We start from the raw sequence: 15,231 nt of genomic DNA on the forward strand, positions 1-15,231 counted from the left end.
CCTGGGGGGGTCTAGTTTCCAAAATGGTGTCATTTGTGGGGGGTTTTCACTGTTTTGGTATACCAGGGGCTTTCCAAACGCGACATGGTGTCCGATCTCAATTCCAGCCAAAAACATCAAATGGCGCTGCTTCCCTTCCGAGCTCTGCCATGCGCCCAAATAGTGGTTTACCCCCACATGTGGGGTATCAGCGTACTCAGGACAAATTGCACAATATCTTTTAGGGTCCTATTACCCTTGGGAAAATAAAAATTGGGGGTGAAAAGATCATTTTTGTGGAAAAAATATGATTTTTTAATTGTACCACTGTACGTTATAAACTTCTGTGAAGCCCTTGTGGGTTCAAAGTTCTCACCACACATCTTGTTAAGTTCCTTGTGGGGTCTAGTTTCCAAAATGGGGTCATTTGTGGGGGGGTTTCCACTGTTTAGGTATATCAGGGGCTCTCCAAACGTGACATGGCGTCCGATCTGAATTCCAGCCAATTTTGCATTGAAAAAGTCAAACGGCGCTCCTTCCCTTCTGAGCTCTGCCATGCGCCGAAACAGTGGCTCCCCCCCACATATCAGGTAACAGCGTACTCAGGACAAACTGCACAATAACTTTTGCTGTCCAATTTCTCCTGTTGCCCTTGGTAAAATAAAAAAAATTGAACCTGAAGTTTTTTTTTGTGAAAAAAAGTCAAAATGTTTATTTTTTTTTGAACATTCAAAAAAATTCCTGTGACGCACCTGAAGGGTTAATAAACTTCTTGAATGTGGTTTTGAGCACGTTAAGGGATGCAGTTTTTAGAATGGTGTCACTTTTGGGTATTTTCTATCATATAGATCCCTCAAAGTGGCTTCAAATGTGATGTGGTCCGTAAAAATAAAATGGTGTTGCAAAAATGAGAAATCGCTGGTCAACTTTTAACCCTTATAACTTCCTAACAAAAAAAAATTTTGGTTCCAAAATTGTGCTGATGTAAAGTAAACATGTGGGAAATGTTACTCATCAAGTTTTTTGTGTGCCGTATCTCTGTGATTTAAGGGCATAAAAATTCAAAGTTGGAAAATTGCGAAATTTTAAAAATTTTCGCCAAATTTCCGTTTTTTTCACAAATAAACGCAAGTTATTTGAATGAAATTTTACCACTAACAAGAAGTACAATATGTCACGAGAAAACAATGTCAGAATCACCAGGATCCATGGAAGCGTTTCAGAGTTATGACCTCATAAAGGGACAGTGGTCAGAATTGTAAAAATTGGCCCGGGAGTTAACGTGCAAACCACCCTTGGTAGTGAAGGGGTTAAAGAGAGGTATCCACATTTACCCAGGAATTCAGACTTCAGCCTTAGAGAGGTTTTCACACCAGACACTTTGGGTCCCAGCAGTTTGAGATCACCTTGTCGTTGGTTACTGGGCATGCATGAAATGGCCAAATATATGCTAATCCACAGCTGCAGCCCTGTGTACGACCCCTTTAAACGTGAAATGTCCCCTCAGAAAACAGACAGTGGAAATAATGCTTCATCACACCTTCAAAATAATGACGTAGGGTAGTCATACTTTTCTATTTTATGGATTGGAATCCCTGTAGACCTAGGCAGCTACAAGGGTGTCATCTATGGACACTGGGCAGTAAGTGACAGGAGAAACCGTGTGTGGAATAATTCAGCAGGTGACAAGCAGCCACTTTGCTATTCATGCAAATGATTCTTCCGTGGTGACCTTCACCAGTCTGCCTGGTATATACGGGCAAGAGAAGGAAGGACTTCATACATTCATATATTCTCCATTTAAATCTCCTCTCTCAGCTGCCAGCCTGTGACATAAAGCATGACAGTAGCCAAGCTCAGGTAATTACATCCATGTACCAGGCTGGCGTGGAAGTCTTATCGGCATCAAGGCTTTTGACCTGGTGCCACTTCAGAGATATTCAGGAGCCCTTGTTTGCAGCAAGTAATAACTCCTTGTCATTCGTAATCCGCTAAGTGACGCTTCTCTTGATCCTCTGCCTTTTGCTTTAACTCCTCATCTTCACCAGCCGAGTAACACAATATGAATTTTAGATTCTTGGTGTAAGCGCTCATAAAGTGTTAAAAAAGACCCTATTGTCCAGTCTCATTCAGAACACCATCCTTATGGGGGTGGCGGTCGTAGCAAGACACAGGGGTGCAGTAACTTTTTTTATTGCACCTTCTCCAGTGGCCATTGTGGTGAGTGATGGGCAGTATGACGAGTAGGTGATACCTAAGTCAAAGTATATAGTGGTCCAGGGTGCCATGTATTCTATACCCAGCACAAATGGCATCTACCCCATAGTACAGAGGTGGGCAGATCATTGGCACAACCTGTGCGGGCCCAATAGGTAAGGGGGCCACTTCAACCTCCAAAGTAGGTGAAATTTTGCATTACGGTGAGCTATGGTCTGTAAAGGGCCCATATATTGTTCTTGCACAGCGGCCCTTTTTGGCCTGTGTCCGCCACAGTATCATAAAAGTGTTACATTACTCAGCTTGTCACATGCAGCAGAACTATATTTGTCATCGTCATTGTAACACCACTATGTTGCTTGTGGCTTCAGGCAAGACTATAGGAAACCGTAAGCCAACGAGTTAGGCCTGTTTCACACTTCAGTTTTTCCTGTCAGTCTAAATCTGCCAAAATAGCGGAAAACAGATCCGCAGGCGGACTGACAGAAACCGGGGACAGCGGATCGGCGGATGTACGGATCCGCCGATTATAAAAATGTAAAGGAACCGCGCCTGGGGAAAAAGAAAAAAAAAATCAAAAATTAATATCGGCGGATGTAGTAGTATCCGGAAGAGAGCGGGCATCTGCAGTGAGCGATCATCTTGCGGGATGCGGGTGAGTAGCGATCGCGCGATGCGATGAGGAGATCGAGCGATGCGATAAGGGAGGAGATCGGGCGATGCCTTGAGGGAGGAGATCGCGCGATGCCATGAGGGAGGAGATCGCGCGATGCCATGAGGGACGAGATCGCGCGATGCCATGAGGAAGGAGATCGCGCGATGCCAGAAATGGGGAGATCGGAGGAGGCAGGTGAGAGAGAGAGATTTTCATCCAGCAGCGACACTTGATTCAGGGTTAAAAGGGGAAAATGTGGATCCGGACAGCAAAAAAAGTTGCATGGTCCGTTCGGTGATCTCAGCGGACGCCACAATTTTGGCGGATCCGCACAAATACGGACGCAACGGACGATCATCAGTCAAAATCCGCCGATAATGAAAGTCAGTGGGGAAAAAAACGGATCCGCAAACAAAAATGGCGGTTCTGTTTTTTTGGCACATTGGCGGATCTTGACTGATTGTGAAAAACTGAAGTGTGAAACAGGCCTTACCTATAACAGAACTGTACCCTCACCCCCCATTAAAAATAATGCAGGTAAAAAAAACGGATCAGAATTTTTGCCTCTATTTTTGGTTGTTGCATATGACAGAATTACATTTCTATAACAAGAAAAGTTGGGAAATCAATAAACTATTACTTATCTCCTGCAAAGTGTATGTGGTTTTACATAGGATTGTAGGTAAACTACTTGATCTTGGAAACTCATCACAGCAGCAATGTTCGAGAACAAACTGAACGCTGCTGCATCTGGGAGATTTTACCAAATAACTGCATTGAAACAGTTATCAACAATGCAGAAGACAATGCAACCATTGAAACATCTACGCGCATAGAATACGAACAGATAGAGAGGATTATTGAAGAATACAGAAGAGAATTTGTATGGTGGTCATCCATACAAATGACGAATGCAATGGATTACTCACAGCCTATGGAACAGCATTAGATGTTCCTAGTGTGAACATCTACACTCGGAATTAAAAAGATCATCATAAGACTCTGCTATGAAGCTCGTTTTTCAAGTGATGCTCAAGTATGGCTGGTCATGTAGAAAAATTGGCGTTGTGCCTAGTTAACACCATTAACCTAAGTTATCAAATATTTAAAGTGCACCTACAAAGGAAAAGAGAGCTTGGCACCCCAGACTTCTTCTTTCAGGTCCTAGGACAATAGGTAGCTGACACTTCTGATTGTCAATCATTTGGATTTGTGTGACTGTCTAGTGTATATAGGGGCCCCCCAACCCTTCCCCAATAGATGATGTTGGGGAAGATATGGATGCAGCATGTGTGATTTCAGACTGACCATTCTTCTGATCTCTAAGAGATAAGTCGCCACCATCGGAGTCTGGCAGCAATTCTCTCAAAGAGAACACAGGAACGATCAGCAGAGCATGTGCTCCTGTCTATGGGAGAGTTGCCTGAGAGAGCTGCCGTCTGAGTGATCGGCCTAACCATTGTTGAACAGACAGCTGTCTACAATGTATGGGGGATTTAGATCACACAATCAGAAACACCCCACACCCATTCTTTGAATTTGTGTATGGGAGATTTTAGTGGCATAGAAAATTCTATTTTCTTGTTCCAAAGTTATTGAATATGTAGAAAGATTGTCCAACAAGTGCCTCATGGACATAAGCTATTTTGTTTTCCATAAACATTGTCCTTCTCTTTCATTGCACATACTTTTCCCAATGTTTACCGGCCTTATTTCCAATGGACAGTACTATCTTTTTGTAACATCCTTGACCTTCTTCCATATGCAGATTGTCCATTTTCCTCTCTTTATCCTCATATTTTAGAGCCATCTTATTACCTGTGAACAATTTTCATTTTTTCTCCCCCTCCTTAGACATAACCATCTCCTCCAAGGACATAATATGTATTTGTTCAAATGTTTGTTATCTATTTTTTTTTCCCATAGACATATTCTGTCTCTTCTATTTGGGCCATGACCATCATCTTCAATTTGTTCATCTTCTTAAGCATCTTCCTTCCATAAAACATGACAATCTTTATCTGTATAGACAAACATCTTCTTCCCCACATGATCTTCTCTACAGACACCTTTTATTTTTCAATATGGACATTGTTCATTTTCTTCTCCTACATAGAAATGAGTATGTTCTTTTCTGTAGACATTGAACATCTTCGTCCTCAAATTCTATGCCTATTATCTCCATGAACATTTTCAATTTTTACTACAAAGATGGTGGCTGTTTTCTTCCCCATGTTCATCACCTATCTTGTTCCCTAAAGACATGGCTATTACCTTCTTCGCTATAGACCTGGGACATCTTCCTCTTGTTCTTTAGGGATTTTCTCACTGGTTTCTTCCATCTTTTTCCATTTAAACATTGGCCATCTTCTTCCAAATTTTCTATAGACCCTTTCCCAATGGGCATTAGTTACTTTTTGTCCCAGAATATCTAATGTGTGACTATCATATTATTTACTGGATCATCAGAACTAAAGCAAAGTCCTCCTCCTTCTACAAAGCTATTTCATTCTTTCCACAGTAGAAGAGAGCAACATGCTAGCTGTCATCACACAGAGTGTAAATTCTTCTGATTAACGATTGGAGTCACATAATAGACAGGATTAATACATTTTCACTGTCAACAAAGGGAAATAAACGCTTTACTGGTTAAAGCTGAAAGCAAAGTCCACTAATGCCAGCAGCCTAGACGAAGAAGGATGTGGAATAAATGCACCAAGAATCATTTTGATAAGTAAAACCAGTTTGTGTTCAACACAGAGAAAGAATTACCTTAATCACTGGGCTGTTCCAAGTGCCACAACTGGGGCTTTGGAGTTAAAAAAAAATGTAGCTTTACTTTATATGATGGTGGCTTTATACAGAAATAATGCGAAGAAAGAAATAGGCTACCAAGAGGAACTAATTTTAATTGATGGAGTACGGACGCTACAAATTTTTATTGACCTACTGTATACCCATTTCCTCTAGATTCTACTCTTTTATTAGTGGCTTGAAGTATTATCCATAACAATGTAACATGTGCATAGGGTCAACATGATATATCTATGTAAGGGGTCTTCTCACTGGTACTTCTTTGTAGTTTGTGGGAGTTTTAGAAGTCCGTTTAAGAAGTAATTATCTGCCTTCTTCCAAGAAACTAGTTTTCGCTCATTTGAAGAGCATATGTGTTATATGGCTCCATAAAAGAATAAAGGTGTCTATAAACATTAGTTAATAGGTGATTGGTCATGTCTTAAAGGGAATCTGTCACCCTATTTTTTGGAGCATCAGCTGCCGGCGCCACCATCAGGGGCTTATCTACAGCATTCTGTAATGCTGTAGATAAGCCCCCGATGTAACCTGAAAGATAAGAAAAACAAGTTATATTATACTCACAAAGGGGTGGTCCGGGTCCAGTTTTGGTCCGATGGGTGTCGCAGTCCGGTCCGGCACCTCCCATCTTGTAGCGGTGACGTCCTCTTCTTTGCTTCCCGTCACAGCTCCGGCGCAGGCATACTTTACCTGCCCTGTTGAGAGCAGCGTAAAGTACTGCAGTGCGCAGGCACCGGACCTCTCTGACCTGGTCGGGCGCCTGCGCACTGCAGTACTCTGCTCTGCCCTCAACAGGGCAGAGCAGAGTGCGCCTGCGCAGGAGCCACGATAGAAAGCAAAGAAGATGCTGTCACCGTTAGAAGATAGGAGGCGCCGGACCAGACCGCTACACCCATCGGACCGGACCGGACCCGGACAGCCCCTGGGTGAGTATAATATAACTCATTTTTCTTATCTTTCAGGTTACATTGGGGCTTATCTACAGCATTACAGAATGCTGTAGCTAAGCCCCTTATGGCGGTGCCGGCAGCTGATACTCGAAAAATGGAGTGACAGATTCCCTTTAACCAGCAAGTTCAGCTGAACAACTGGGGTGGGCGATCTACCACCTTTCCTCCAGCGACAAATGTCTTAGGTATGAAGGATCAGGCATGCTGAATTTCAGCATGTCAGATTCTCTGTTGCTAAAGCAGATGTCAGTAAAAATGCATGTGTGCTCAACTGACAGCTAAACTTGTATGGGCAGATGAAGGAAAGACACATATTTCTTATCATCTGTTTGATCTGCAATATTGCCAAACTGTATGATCTTAAGTAGTTCAAATATTTCTCCTTTTTAAAAATTGGGAAAAAGAGCCCCCAAAAGACAAAATCCTTCATGTTCTGAAATAGGAGAAATATAATGAAAGTAACACCAGATATTATTTAGATATTTAGATAATAGTCAAGACCGGAGTCTTCTGAAATGTGAACCAGAGCCTCAAAAAGGTCACATTTTGAAGAGTCCATTACCGAGAGTCACTGAATCTGCCTCTGGCACTAAATTTAAGGGTGCGAGTTTCAACCCCCCTACTAATGGTAGACCATAAATTATTTCCTATATTTTTGGTGCTTATACGAGTCACATCAAATTCTCTTTTTATTTAAATGCAAGAGGCTAAAAGTAGCTGAAAAACAACTAGAAACTAAAGTTCTACAAACAACCCTTCCCAGCACTGCCTGTATATATTAGATGGCAGAATGGCATGATGCTGCTAATTGCCAGGAACTAATGCCAGGTAGATATGATTACAATAGAAGATCCCCATATATTCAAGATTTTACAAGCTAAATCTAAACTTCATCTCATCTGGAACCCACCCAATAAGCCTTGTAGGTTTCTCCTATGTTCATGACAATGTGGGGGCTGCACCCTCAGGCCCTAAGGGTGTTAGGATAAAATAAGAATAAAACTTTGTATCCAATAATAACAAGTCATGAATGGCTGTCACAAGGAGCCATAAATATACGAGTGAGGAAGCCTTGCTTCCTCCAGCTTCTCGCTTTGTTTACTCTGCCAACGGCTTCTGAATGTTACTAATTGAATGCAACATCTTCAGTCTGTTTGTCTCCTCAGCGCTTGCCCGCAATGCCCCCACTGCAGGGAGCCAGGGCCAACCCAGTGCATAGAACTGGGCTAATTGTTTGTGCTCATTGGCCTTGGGTTCCGAGCAGAGAAATGTGATGGATTCAGAACAGATCGCCCTCATTTATCCAGGGGGGCAGTGAATTCATCCTGCTATGCCGGGAAAAGAAGAGTGGAGGTCGGGCACAAGAAGGTTAAATCAGCTTTAGGCCTCTATCTTCATCTTTAAACAATAAGCAAATGAGAATCGCTGAGCTCTTGGCTAGAAAAACTCCAGACAATGAGATTTGCTAATTCCATATTGTAGGTTAACAGAAATCAAAGCTTGTTAGGTATTTTGACTAATTAGATGACGGGTTTCTGTGCCAAAATTGCTCTTCAGAATAATATTACTGTGCCCACTGGTATATATTGCTATCTGCTTCTAACGGAATTATCTGGAACTGCGTATTATGGGATTGTAGACATGAAAGATGCATAATGGGACTTTATGCATACCATGGTATTTGAAATTAGGCATAGAGGAGTTCTGGTATGAACCCACTAATTCCCAATAATTGCCCCAAAAGGTTAATGGATGTTCAAGTTGGAAATTAAAGGGTCACAACTAGGGATGGGCGAATCCTGAAATATTCGGAATCGCTAGGCTGTAACGAGTCCGACTTGGAAACTCGCTATTCGTTGCAAGTCTAGCGAGTCCAATGTTAATGAATGGGGATGCGAGTTTTGCAGCCATTCCTGTGCTTGGGAGGAGGAGAATGGGGATGCAGATTTTTTTTTTTTGCAGAGTTTCTTAGCGATTTTGTGTCAGCAGCTGGACACAAAATCGCTAAGAAACTAGGATTGCTTGTATTAAACTGTTAAAAAACTAGCTAGGAGTTCTCTCTCTCTGTTTTGCAGCGATTCCTGTGCTGGGGAGGAGGAGAATGGGGATGCGAGGAGAGAGAGAGAGAGAGAACGAACTCCTAGCTAGTTTTTTCACAGTTTAATACAAGCAATCCTAGTTTGTTAGCGATTTTGTGTCCAGCTAGGACACACAAAACTAGCTAGGAGTTCTCTCTCTCTCTCCCCTCCAGCACAGGAATCGCTGCAAAACTCGCATCCCCATCCTCCTCCTCCCCAGCACAGGAATCCCCCAGCACAGGAATCGCTGCAAAACAGAGAGAGAGAACTCCTAGCTAGTTTTTTCACAGTTTAATACAAGCAATCCTAGTTTCTTAGCGATTTTGTGTCCAGCTGCTGACACAAAATCGCTAAGAAACTCTGCAAAAACTAGGATTGACATTCATTTGCATTGGACTCGTTACTGTGCGAGTAATCGCTTGGAAACTCGCAGAGTACCGACTCCTGCGAGTCCCCTACTACTCGCAGAGTAACGAGTCCTAACGAGTAGATTCGCCCATCCCTAGTCACAACAAAACTATGGATTGCTAAATAGGAGTATGTACTACCCTTGGAAGTCATAGTCAAATAGTAACTCATTGATTGCTTTCCCAATTCTTGCTTCTTCTAATTGCATAGGAAGCAAATGAACTTAAAGCACCATTGTTTTACCAAGTGCTTAAAGGGGTCAGATACGGCTTTAAAGAAGGCGATTAATTTTATTACAATAATTAAAACAGGAAATAGTGTGATAGTGCGTACACTTTTGCATAATATAAATCACAAACGTAAAGTACTTACATTACACAATACACAGGAAAAACTTCACCAGGAAGTCATCTGTCCGGGAACATCAACTGTGAGAAGAAAACAGCGAAGACAGAGAAATTCCTGGGTTATCATCACTGTGGACCCATGGGCGTCCCCTCCAGTCCACAGGTTAACAGGCTCCTGTCTTAGCTGAAGTCTTCCCCAGCTTATGTATTGTTTAGAAACAAATGCTTGCGTAACCAAGTGTTACACAAACTATAACAAACTCTATTTATCCATTATAGTATATCTCTTCTGAGTGGCCAGCACTTAGATCTCAATTTAGCATCAGACAAGTACATCACCGGATATGACATGCCAAAAACTCTCCTGGTAGCGGATGTTCTACCATACTATAAACACAACATTTCTCACCAAACATTAATAGCAAAACTATGCAGTAACTATAAACATAAGCTTTCCCACTAGAGATACTGTACAACTATTACTGTTTAATATCTTAATGGGGTCTTTAAAGACAGGCTACCAATATGGATTCCTGATGGTCATTAACATCTTAGCACTACAACCACTCTAGTTTTTTTTATTTCACCCCTGAAGTGGTATCACTAATGTATGTTGCCTGCCTGTAATAGAATACTTAACAGCTGTCATCTTCTGCTGTTCTCGGCACCGCTTTGGTTCTGTTCTGTTAGTTGTGATCTGCCAGATCACTCTAGTGTTTGTTGGGAGGGCAGGAAGTCACTTCTCAATGTAAGTTTATGAGAGCCAGAATGAGACTCTCATTGACTTACATAGAGATAGGGACTATTAGCTGTGATTTCCTATCTGGAAATGGCGGAATAGGACTGGAAAGCAGAAGACAGCACCTGGAAAGTATTTTACTATGGGCTGAGAACTGATGTTAGCACTACCACTCTGGCAGGGAAATAAAAAAACACCGGCATGGTGATTTAAGTACATATTATTATGAAGAGTAATATTTAGATGTAACCTAAGTAAACACAAGAAGAACATATGAGCCCCATGCAGATGTTTCCTTCAGGACATCAAACCATTTGTGGCAATGACACCTACAGGCCACCACCATCCCAACAAGTGGTAGATAAGTCTTTGGAGAGTGCAGTAGGAGTTGCACATTAGCTTTTGACTCTACTGGAGCCCAAAGTCAGTTCTACCACATAGGAAAATACCAGTATTAATAAAATCACATGGTAGATGGGGGTCCTGTTACAGATTGGGCCCAGAATCTTCAAGTTACACATCTGTCAAAAAGCAAATGGTAGGAAGAAAGTAGGACAATTGAGCCTCCTCATTCTTCGCTACTTTGGCATTGATGTATGGGGCTATGAACCACATACTGAGCTTGGCAATCAACCTTTGTGAGAAGTCATCCAGGTAGCGTTAAATTACTATTTGAGTGTTGAAGACTACTGTGTCTTAATGATCTAGTGAATGACTACAGGCTGCTTATAATGTGCCCTCCAAACCATAAATTCATTGAAACAACCTGCGTTCAACTATCCTTTGGAAATGCATTACTGCGCGTATGACCAGCAGACGAGTGCTATTTATAATGTTCAGTAGTTTCCAACCTGCTTATCATGAGCAGGCAGAGCTCAGTTTCCTCATTGTCTGCACGTGTCTAAGACATAAGATCCAATATAATCTAGGTCACGCCATCTAACCTGGATGCAAATGTGTCATTAGTAAGGCCAAGTCTCTTCCGATATTGTTTCTAGTTCCAAGCCTGCAAAGATGTGATTTCTCAAAATGTGAAAGTCAAGAACTGATGGCTCCAGCGTCTTGTACTAGGACAGGCAATGCTGGATTTATCCTAATAGCCATAACTGCCTTATATTCTGCAAATTCTCAAATAAATGGGATGAATTTAGAAGAGTCGACTGAGGTGCTTCGGCTCGAAATTGTACTTGCAAATTAATGCTCGCACGACCTTGAAGTGTAGTGGCGCATTCTCCTGCAGGTGCAAGCTCACAGCTACTGCAAGGATTAATCATGAATAGGGAGGGAGTTTCTCATCCGCAAAAAAATGAGAATATACCCATTCATGATGATGGTTCAGAGCGCACACTTGAAAGAAGACCCAATGCTGCAGGGGAGGACCTCTTCTTTACCTTTTGGGCTCTCACCCTCTCTCTTGAATCAAGCCTGCTGAGTGATGAGTGCAATGACTAAGAACTAGAGTTGAGAGAAACAGGTCGGACAGATTCATAAGTCGCCGACTTATGCCAAAGTCGGGTTTCGCCGACCGAAACCCGACCATAGCGTGAAGTCGGCCATGCGGTCAGCAAAACGAGCGCCAAAGTCGGATTTCCCAGAATGCTTGCAGGTGCCTTTTTATCAGCCAATGAGCAAGGACGTACACTGTGGGCAACGAGATGACATATGTAGCGTCCACCACCATCGTAGAGAAGGGCATTGCAGTGATTGGCTTGCTTTGGGGGGTGTCATAGTGTCTATAAAAGCCCTGACCACCGACCTCCATTTTACTTCTGCCTATCTTAACAGTAGGGAGAGTTTGCTGTTTATCAGTAGGGAGAGAGTTACGGCTGTAAAGATATAAGAAGTTCTTATGTGCTTGTGCTGATAGCAATTGTGCTGCACAGTTAGTGTGCAGTGACAGGGGAGGATTTTCTTGTGTGCAGCAGCGCTGGTTATTAGGCTGCTTGATAGCTGTATTGCTGTGTGTACACTGCTGTGCAGGCTGCTTTTTACACAGCACTAATACTTTTATTCTTTTTTTCTGCACAGTTACCGACCATTCATTTTTTCCCACACCATATAGAGCTGTACACTCCTCACTCACTACCGTGTACCGACTGGTATCACGGACAAATACATGCTGACTATCTGTGTGTGACTCCGGAAATAAATACGGAGATTTAAATTTTCCCCTACACCGTATACAGCTGTACGCTCCTCATACAGTACCGTATATCTGCTGTTTGTATTACGGTCAAATCCATACTGAGTGAGCGTCTGTGTGTGACTCCGGAAATAAATACGGAGATTTAAATTTTCCCCTACACCGTATACAGCTGTACGCTCCTCATACAGTACCGTATTTCTGCTGTTTGTATGATGGTCAAATCCATACTGAGTGCGCGTCTGAGTGTGACTCCGGAAATAAATATGGAGAATTAAATTTTCCCCTACACCGTATACAGCTGTACGCTCCTCATACAGTACCGTATATCTGCTGTTTGTATTACAGGCAAATACATACTGAGTGAGCATCTGTGTGTGACTCCGGAAATATATACGGAGATTTAAATTTTTCCCTACACTGTATACAGCTGTACGCTTCTGATACAGTACTGTATATCTGCTGTTTGTATTACGGTCAACTCCATACTGAGTGAGCGTCTGTGTGTGACCCCGGAAATATATACAGAGAGTTAAATGTTTCCCTACACCGTATACAGCTGTACGCTCCTCATACAGTACCATATCTCTGCTGGTATTTTTGGTACATTTTCCCAAACATGAGGAAGTATGGTGGAAGAGGCCGCGGACGTGGGCGGCGGGGGCCAGCTGGTGGTGGTGGGGCATCTGCTGGTAGTGCCAAAAGCACAATAGCACCTAAGGCAGGAGGTGTTGAGCCTGCGTCATCGTCTGGCTCCAGAATGCCTGGAAGGCTCTCTTCTGGGAGTAGGTAAACCGCTTTTAAAGCGGGAGCATCAGGAACAGGTTTTGACTTACATTGCCGAAACAGCCTCCAGCTCTATCGCCTCCTCTTCTGAAGTTTAAAAAACTGCAAGCACTGAGTCGTCAATGCAGGCTCCTGGTCAGGAACTACACCTTTCCTTGTGTCCTTCACCCCCACCAAAAGTGAAGGATGCGGCAGGCCACACTTCAGATTACTCCCTGGTGCTCTTTTCACATACTATGCCTAAGTTATCAAGCGAAATCCTGAATTCCCCAGTCCAAGATGAATATGACATGGAGTGCACTGATGCACAGCCAGTGCTATATGATTCTGCTGGTATATTCACTCAGAGCACTGCATTGCCCTTGCAGTCTACTGAGCCAGAATCTGACCCTGATGAAACTCAGGTGCCCCTTCCTGCATACTATACCACCTTACACGGTGACACAGAGGAAGGTGTAGATGAAATTGAAGAGGAGGTGATGGATGATCCAGTTGACCCGGATTGGCATCCATTGGGGCAAGAGGGTGCCGCTGGCAATAGCTCAGAAGAGGAGGAGGATCCGCAGCAGGCATCGACATCGCAGCTGCGGTTATCTGGCAGGCCCGTAGCAGTCCAAAAGCGTGTTAAAAAAAACAAAAAGAGTTGCAGGACAGCTTGGCCAGACGGTCAAATTAGCACAGCGTGCAAGCCCTGAAAATTTTTCCCATAGTAGGAAGAGTGCAGTGTGGCACTTTTTTGACCAAAATCCTATTGATGAGGCAAAGGTTATCTGTAAGAAGTGTGGAAGGACCTTTAGCCGAGGGAAAAATCTCCGAAATTTGAATACCAGTTGCATGCTTAGACATGTAAACACCATGCACTTGCAAGCATGGACGGACTACAAAACCTCAGGTAGCACACGTGCACCTGCTCCGACATTTGGTAGCCAGCAATGCTACATCGCTTCCCCCACTGTAAGCCCACCGGTTAGCACACCAACAGCAAGAAATGTTGAGGTGTCGTCGCGAGGCCAAAGCAGTCAGGGAATCACAATGTTTTTTCCAACGAAAGACTACATCTAGGCCATCACCTCCACCACCACATCACCATCACCAACCCCCTCTCAGTCCGCCATGTCCACCGCTAGTTCCACGATATGCAGCTCTCAAGTCCAGCTCACCCAAGCAGAGACTCTGAGTAGGACAAGAAACTGCTCATCCTCTCATCTGCGTACACTGGCTTTGAACGCCTACATTGCCAAACTGATCTCATTAGAGATGATGCCCTTCCGTTTGGTTGAAAGCACAGCGTTCGAGAGCTCATGGCCTACACTGTCCCACACTATGACCTACACAGTCGGCACTTCTTTTCTAGAAAAGCCATCCCTGCCCTCCACCTGCATGTGAAAGACCGCATTGTCCATGCACTCAAACAATCAGTGAGTGGAAAGGTACACCTCACAACAGATGCATGGGCCAGTAGGCATGGCCAGGGCCGTTACGTGTCCATCACTGCACACTGGGTGAATGTGGTGGATGCAGGGTCCACAGGGGACAGCGGCGGCTGGACAGTACTGCCTAGCCCACGGTATAGGCAACAGTTGGCTGTAGGTGTTTGACCCTCCGCCTCCTCCAGAAGCGAAAGCTCATCAACAGAGCGCAGTCGCACGAGCACTCCATCCACAGCTGCCAGTGTTGCACACGAGGTGTGCCACTGTCGAACAGCTAGTGGTAAGCATCAGCATTCTGTTTTAAAGATGATGTCTTTGGGCGACAACAGACACACCGTGAAGGAACTGGCCGACTACTTGCAGCAAGAAACTGAGTCATGGCTGGGCAGTCTACATCTTGAGCCAGGCAAGGTAGTCAGTGATAACGGACGTAATTTTGTGGCAGCCATAGCCCTGGCAAAACTCAGACACATACATTGCCTGGCTCATACCTTGAACCTGGTGGTGCAGTGCTTCATAAATAATTATCCGGAATTACCAGCCCTGCTCCATAAGGTGCCAAGACTGTGCTCGCTCGCCCGTAGACTCCAGTCGTATGCAGAGGCTGCAGTGATCGCTCCACCTCCCCAAGCATCACCTAATCATAGACGTTGCAACAAGGTGGAACTCCACCATGCACATGGTT

This window comes from Dendrobates tinctorius, unplaced genomic scaffold, assembly GCF_039654945.1.
Source record: "Dendrobates tinctorius isolate UK_male_01 unplaced genomic scaffold, ASM3965494v1 ptg000065l, whole genome shotgun sequence".
Taxonomy (NCBI): domain Eukaryota; kingdom Metazoa; phylum Chordata; class Amphibia; order Anura; family Dendrobatidae; genus Dendrobates; species Dendrobates tinctorius.